Raw genomic sequence first — 6668 nt, 5'->3', positions numbered from 1 at the left:
AACACATTAGTATCTTCAACTTGTTGCTGGTGCTCACAGAAGCACGAAAGAGTGCTCGATTTCGAACTCGCGAGTTGTTGATCGATTTTCTAGTTCAGAGGCCTCTAACACAAGGGCCACGTGGACCCACAAAGCTTTCAGCAGGGGTCCGCCGACGAACATGTTTACATAGTTAAACATTTTATAGAGAAATGCTGAAAAAAACCTCAATGAAAAAATGTATTCGAGAATTTGTGAAAGAAGTAATTTCCAATTCGCTTTTAGAAACCATTTCAGAACTAATGAGGGAAATAATTTCAGAATTAATAATGTGAAATAATTTCAGAATTAATAATGTGAAATAATTTCAGAATTAATAATGTGAAATAATTGCAGAATTAATAATGTGAAATAATTTCAGAATTAATAATGTGAAATAATTGCAGAATTAATAATGTGAAATAATTGCAGAATTAATAATGTGAAATAATTGCAGAATTAATAATGTGAAATAATTGCAGAATTAATAATGTGAAATAATTGCAGAATTATTGAAAGAAATAATTTTAGAATTGTCGCAAGAATTACAGAATTAATGAGGGGGAATGATTTCATAAAAATTGAAAGAAATGACTTCAGAAGGAATCAAGATTCATGTTTAATGAAAAAAATAATTTCAGAATGAATCAGATTCATGTTTGATGAAAAAAATAATTTCAGAATTGATGAAAAATTCTGTGTTATTGCCCAAGATATATTTCCAATTTTGAATCTATCGTTCACATACCTACTTTTTAATACTCGTATACAAATACAAATACAAATACAAATACAACGCCACAACAGGCAAAATGCCCAACGAGGTGGCTGATAAAAAGATGCCCATAAAAATATGGTTGTCATATGTTTCAAAAATACAGCAACCCAATTAAAAATGCAATTAACACAAATTACAAACAATATATACACATGATAAAATATTATACAATGCCCATAAAGAATACTTATGGTTGTCTTATTCTAAGAATGGATAGCTTCTCGATTTACCCCAACATGTTTATCGTATTTCTTTTTAAACGTGTCAATTGTGTTACAATTTACTACCTCCGGGGGTAAGCTATTCCATTTATTAACAACCCTATTGGAGAAAAATTCCCTGCGACACCATAACCTTGCATTGTCCCTCACCAATCGATACTGGTGTCCCCTTGTAAAAGCAGTCGATTGGCGGTGTACTAAAAGTTCATGGTCCATCCTATCCATCCCATTGAAAATTTTGAACACTTCGATCATATCTCCTCGACACTATGATATTGTGTCTGAAACAGCAACTTGCTTCTTTCAGCAACATGCCGGGTGCATAGGTATTTCACTCGCGAAAATTCAGGAATAACTAACAATTCTTTCTTTCTTTCTTATATAACTATCAATTACAAAAAGTGCCCAATTAACGTGTAGCACTCAGATATGTCATTCATGTTGCAAGGGGTTGTGTAGTTATTACTTATTAAAATAAAAATTATGACTTTTTATACGGACACCCCCTGTGTTCAAAAACCCAATTACACAACGTTGTTGCCCTGTCTCTCCTGGTACTAACAGAAACAGGTTCTACGTTTCTGAGTGCAATATTCGCTAAGATATTCGAATTCGTAAAAGGGGGTAAAGTTGGGAAAAAGCGTTAAATACAGGTAAAAACCATTACCTCCTAGAGCATAGTTTGCTTCAAAATTTTTTGTTCCACCGCTCCCTTCTTCAGAAATTTTTTCTCTCTCATCGCCCCCAACTCAAGTGAATCCATAGAATACTATGTTACACCCGTAGCTTCTATCGCCCAGCCCCCATCCGGACCATTCCATCGCCCAACGGGGAGCAATATTGCCCACTTTGGAAGCACTGGCCTGGAGGTTCAAGCCGTACAGGGAGTATCTGTGACGTCACTAAATTAGGCACTTATCTTCTCGTGTTGAAAAGGTTTCGTCCCTGTAAGGCGACTGCATAAGTGATCGCCTTATATAGTGGCTATACGGACCAGGGCCGTCATTTCAACTTTTTCCGGGGGGGGGGGGGCAAAGCACATGTACTCAATGTATGTATGTATATATATATATACAATTTTTAGTGTATTTTCGAAAGCCGGGGGAGGAGGGGGAAACGGCCCCCCTGCCCCCCTTCCTAAATGACGGGCCTGATACGGACTCCTGCTATACCCAAGGATACAGCTTACGTAATCTACTTTACCCTTGACTTTTCCCCATTCCCGACCGAATTTTCTCTCAACAATGAAACATAATATTTACATTTTAATGGAGTTCATGAAGTATCTAGGAGGTAATGGCGAAACGGTTTCCCTGTACGTAACGCTGTTTTTTCCCTAACTTTTTCTCCGTTTTCGAATTCGTGCAATTTTTTTGTTGGCATCAGGAAAGACAGGGCAACAGATTTTAATTAAGTTCTTGAGCACAGGGTACCTGTATAAAAAGTTAACATTTTACATTTAATAACTATACAACACACCTCTTGAAATATGAGTGACATATCTGAGCACTGCACGTTATCTGGATAGTTTTTCTAATTGATATTATACCTCTAGGATCAACGGTTCGCCAGTAAAATACCGCACGCCCTGTTACCTCTGCACCCTGTATATCATGAATATTAAATGCTCCTCCATAAACTGGAAAAATGAACCCAAAATCAACCGGGGGAGGGGGGGGGGGTCTACACTTATTGAAGTCGTTCTCCAATTCTGAAATTATTTCATTTATAAATTTTTAATTTCCATAAATTCTAGGAATTGATGGGTATGCTCTTCTGTAATTTTGTCGTAAATTCTGAAATTTATTGCTAAAAGAAATTTTAAAATTTTCAAAGTTCCTAATTTCTTTCATTAATTTTAAATTTCCGATTCTTAATTTCTTTCATTAATTTCAAATTTTTATGATTCCGGAATTTTCATATATATATATAGTGCTAGAATTATTTTTTACCATTATTTATATCGTTTTCAATTCTAAATTTTCATTAGTTTTCAGGATATTTCTTTTATAAATTCCGGAAATTTCATTAGTTTCGCAAGGATTATTTTTTTTATTTTTTTTTTTTAATTGAACAAACAGCACAATGGACAAAACAGACAAAAAAAAAATTAAACAAACACTTTTCGACCCAAAGGGATATAAGAAACCTTCCATGGGTCGTATTGATACATTACATAAAGAATTTCTGGCAACATACATAGATATATTTTACTACAATTGCTGCATTCAAGTCACACCAACTATATTACCTTAAAATGTTAAACTATAGTCTGATATGTCGAAATACAGATATATGTTCTTACACAACAAAGATATAAACAAATTTTACTCCTTATATCATTTGCAATTTCATTAACTATCGAACGAAACGAACCGCTCCATATCTGCTATTTCCAGTATACGATCTTTTATAGTCTTTTTAAACATATAAAATGATTGCTGTTGTCTAATAATATCATCAAATTCTCTACATATTCTTGGAGCAAGAAAACATATTGATTTTTTGAAAATTGTTTTTTTAGGTAATGGTATTTGATATAAATATTGTGATCTCATAGTTCTTCTTTGTATATTCACTCTGGGATACCAATCAGGATTCTTATAGATGTATACTAAAACTTTATACAGATAAAGGTGCCGTATATTAAATTGGATCAATGATACTTTATTTTGTGCAGAACTGTTAGTTTGTATAATGTCACGTCGCAAACAGTCATAAAGATTATCAATAGTATGGATTGAATTTTTATATGTTCCCCCCCCCCAAACTTGTAGTCCATATAAAATATGTGGGAACACCCATGCAAAAAATACTTCTTTCAAACTTTGGTGTGAGATGATAGCCTTTAATTTATACGTCATTGCTGTGATTGCTCGTAATTTATTAACAACTTGATCAGTATGATCTTTCCATTTTAGGTTAGATGAAATAATGATTCCAAGATATTTATAATGCTGTACTCTTTCAATGTATGAACAGTTACATATAGTATTTGAAAGAAAGTCGTTACATTCATGAAATTTCATTAAATCTGTCTGTGTGCTTAAGTTAGTTAAATTAAAAAGAACCCATTTAGTTTTGCTAGCATTTAGCCTAAGTCGAAGGTTTCGAATTCTTTTATTTATTGCATGGATGTCTTTTTCCAAATTTTTTATCAGTTCTTCAGTTGTTTCAGCGGAGGAAACTAGAACTGTATCATCTGCGAATGAAACAAGTTGACCAATTTTCTTCATTAATTTAATTTTTTATTCAGTTCTGAATTTTCATCGATTCGAAATCTATGTATATAAAATTAATTCTCTGTGTGTGAATCTGTATGCTAGTTTTCAATCATTTTTGTGTTAGCTTACAATTGTATAAGTTATGTGTATTTGTTATATGAATATTTTTCAGCATTTCTGTGTATATAAAATTCATGCGCAAATATATTGCGCATGCATTTTTGAATGCCGATTCGCCCCTCAAAATACATAAAATCGGGCTGAAGGGGCCCCAAAAATGTTTGAGGCTCTAAAATTGTAAAACGTCCCTGGTTTCGCTATTATTTTCGACCTGAACCCGGCGTTTAGTTAGGGCAGCCCTGATTATGCATGAAAAACTTTTAGTGTATTCATGTATAAAATACGTGGGTTTTGTGATAATAAGAATGACAATCACTGATTATAGAATTATTAGTTAGATCTTTAATGTTTATGTTAGAACTATTCTAGAGTATAGATGCGTTGAGTTAAATCCCAAATATAAAATTATATTATACGCATTGTGTGATAAAGTAGAGAAGTGCAAAAAATAAATTTTTAAAATACTTTTTTTTCAGGCATATAATTTCGATACGTATTTCTTTTCACCCATTACATGTTTTACTTTTAATTTTTTTATGCTAGGATACAGAAGAAATTTTTCAACTTTTTAAATTTTTAACAAAATTTTGTATAATGATATCGATTTCGATCAATCATTAAATGAAATCAATAAGATTGTGGTCTATGAGAGCTGAAAGGGTCTGAAGAAAAATGGCGACTTAACCGGAGTGACGACTTATCAGGGTGACGACTTAACGAGGTTTTACTGTATTTTCAATTAGTTTTGAATTTTCATCAGTGGTCTATTACAATTGTTTCATTTGTTTTGAATTTTCATCAGTGGTCTATTGCAATTGTTTCATTTGTTTTGAATTTTCATCAGTGGTCTATTGCAATTGTTTCATTTGTTTTGAATTTTCATCAGTGGTCTATTGCAATTGTTTCATTTGTTTTGAATTTTCATCAGTGGTCTATTGCAATTGTTTCATTTGTTTTGAATTTTCATCAGTGGTCTATTGCAATTGTTTCATTTGTTTTGAATTTTCATCAGTGGTCTATTGCAATTGTTTCATTTGTTTTGAATTTTCATCAGTGGTCTATTGCAATTGTTTCATTTGTTTTGAATTTTCATAAGTTATAAATTTTCATTGATTCCGTGATTATTTGGCATTAATTATGGAATTATTTTTCGTTTATACTGGATATTCAATAATTCTGTGATTATTTCTGTTATTTCTTCAATTCTGAATGCTCATTAGTTTTTCGAATTTTCAGAATTTTTTAGAATTTCCACAATTCTAAATTTTCATTTATTCTGGAAATATTTTCATTTATTCTGAATTTTCATTGGTTATGTATTATTTGGGTCATTCTATATTTTTTGGATCTGTATTTCAATTTACTATGGAATTATTTTCATTTACTCTGGAATTCAAAATATCAGTGGTTGTTGCAGTGAACGGCGCATGAAACTCGCATTACAAAGGTTGACGGTTCTATTTTATCTCAAGCATCTGAAGTTTATGGGCAATGCATTACATTTCAAAGCTTTGAGTTTTTATAATTGCACTTTTAAATGAATTGGTGCATTTTAGAAATATATGGCATCCATATTTGTTATGGGTATTTTTTTCCCAGCTGCCACGTTGGGTATTTTGCCCGTTGTAGCCTTGTGTTTGTATTTGTCGACTGGAATTACTTTCATTTATTCTGAATTTTCATTAGTTCTATATTACAGTATTTTGATCTACCATTTTTTTTAATTATCTCGTTTTTTCAACGTCGGTTATTTGAACTTGAAATCTTTCTTAAATCTTGAATACAAATACACAAGGCCACAACAGGCAAAATGCCCGAACAGGTAGCTGAAAAACAAAAGCCAAAAAGTCCATAGTTGAATTTTTTGGCATAATTAGCGATATCCCGTAATTATTTATCTTTTTTTTTTAGAATAGAATAGAATAGTTTATTAAGAAAGGAGAAAAAAAACACAATATATATATAAATATGTAATTGCAGTATTCTACTCAAGGGATCGCTTGATCCTTCCAGAGTATACAAACATAAATTTTTCTGTGGTGGCAAACACTTACAAGTACACTTAACAAGTACTAAACAAAATACAAGTACAGATAGACAAATATTTGAGAGGCCTAGGCGACACAACACCGTATATTGGGGGCCGAGAAGTACCTTCCTATTGTAGTAAAATATTATTGATAATTAGTTTTTTGAAAGCTCTTAATTCATTTTCATATTTTATTTCATTTGGCAGGTTATTAAAATATAATGGAGCCAAATATATAAATTGCTTTTGGGTTAATGTTTTTTTAGGTTGTATAATAT

Source organism: Pholcus phalangioides, unplaced genomic scaffold (assembly GCF_987345545.1).
Source record: "Pholcus phalangioides strain wild (caught in Gottingen) unplaced genomic scaffold, Ppha-v1.0 ptg000010l_1, whole genome shotgun sequence".
In the NCBI taxonomy this organism is placed as follows: Eukaryota; Metazoa; Arthropoda; class Arachnida; order Araneae; family Pholcidae; genus Pholcus; species Pholcus phalangioides.
Note: the sequence above shows the minus strand (reverse complement) of the source record.